Source organism: Microtus ochrogaster, unplaced genomic scaffold, assembly GCF_000317375.1.
Source record: "Microtus ochrogaster isolate Prairie Vole_2 unplaced genomic scaffold, MicOch1.0 UNK12, whole genome shotgun sequence".
NCBI lineage: Eukaryota > Metazoa > Chordata > Mammalia > Rodentia > Cricetidae > Microtus > Microtus ochrogaster.
The window spans coordinates 1210412-1211507 of record NW_004949110.1 but is presented as its reverse complement, the minus strand read 5'-3'; the positions used below and the strand labels follow the sequence as shown (position 1 = coordinate 1211507).

The following is a 1096-nucleotide window of genomic DNA, read 5'->3' as shown; positions in this document are numbered from 1 at the left end:
GGATGGAGGGGGGAGGACTTTGGACTTTCCACAGGGCAGGGAACCCTGACTGCTCTTCAGACTTGAGAGGGAGGGGGAGAGGAGTGGGGGGAGGGTGGGAGGAGTGGGAGGCTGGGAGGAGGCGGAAATTTTTTTTTCTCAATAAAAATAAAAGAAAAGTCTTGGGTGATTTATAATGTTACTATGCTTTTCCAATTGCAAACAACTTTATTTCATTTGTATTTGTTTATTTATTTTCCAGCTGCAGTTTCCCCTCCCTCTCCTCCTCCCACTTCCTGCTGCCCCCATGCAATGCTCTTTTGTTTCTGTTCAGAAAGGGGTAGGCCTCCACAGGGTATCAACAAAGCATGCCATATCAAGTTGTGGTAAGACTAAACACCTCCCCTTGTATTTAGGCTGGGCAAGACAATCCAGAGAAATAGGTTCCTAAAAGCCAGCATTAGGAACAGCCCCTGCTCCCATTGTTAGGAGACTAACAAATAGACCTAGCTAGATAATGGTCACATACATGTGGAGCAACACATATATTAAAATTGGAACGATACAGTGAAAATTAGCAGGCCCCCTTCACAATTTTTTCCTGCTCATTAAAGTTGTATTCTGTATAATTATTGGATTCTCTTCAATTCAATTAAAGAAAAACACTTATGGAGTGTCTCTGTTATGGCATCCTGAAATACAATGTTCAGTACTTAGTTCAATTACTTATGGGTCCTGAAAAAAAAATGAAACAACTTAAAGAAGAAAAAGTTTAGTTGAGCTTACATTTCCAGAGGAATAAAAGTCCATTATGGTGGGAAAACATGCCAACAAGCAGCAGACATGGAAGCTGTAACTGAAGCTGAGGACTTGCTTACATCCTAAACCACAAGCAGAGAGAAGAGAAGCTTTAACATGAAACTCTGAACTCTAGAAACTCACTCTCAGTAGTATACTTCCTGTGACAAATAAATGGAGGAAGGTGAGAATAGGCAGAATTACTTCTTATTTCTTCATTTTAATCCAAAAAAAAAAACAGTTTCCACAAATTTAGTTTGACATTAATACTAGAAATATTGCCTAATGGGGATGCCAAAAAGCTACTATCTCATAAACT

The 1096-nt window shown here is 39.7% G+C and overlaps 1 non-coding gene across 1 annotated transcript; it reads left to right on the top strand.

The window, feature by feature from the left end:
• Positions 1–508: 508 nt before the first annotated feature.
• Positions 509–610, top strand: LOC113458255. The gene has a single exon (XR_003378656.1). It is a non-coding gene; the product is annotated as a U6 spliceosomal RNA (small nuclear RNA).
• The last annotated feature ends 486 nt before the right edge of the window (positions 611–1096 follow it).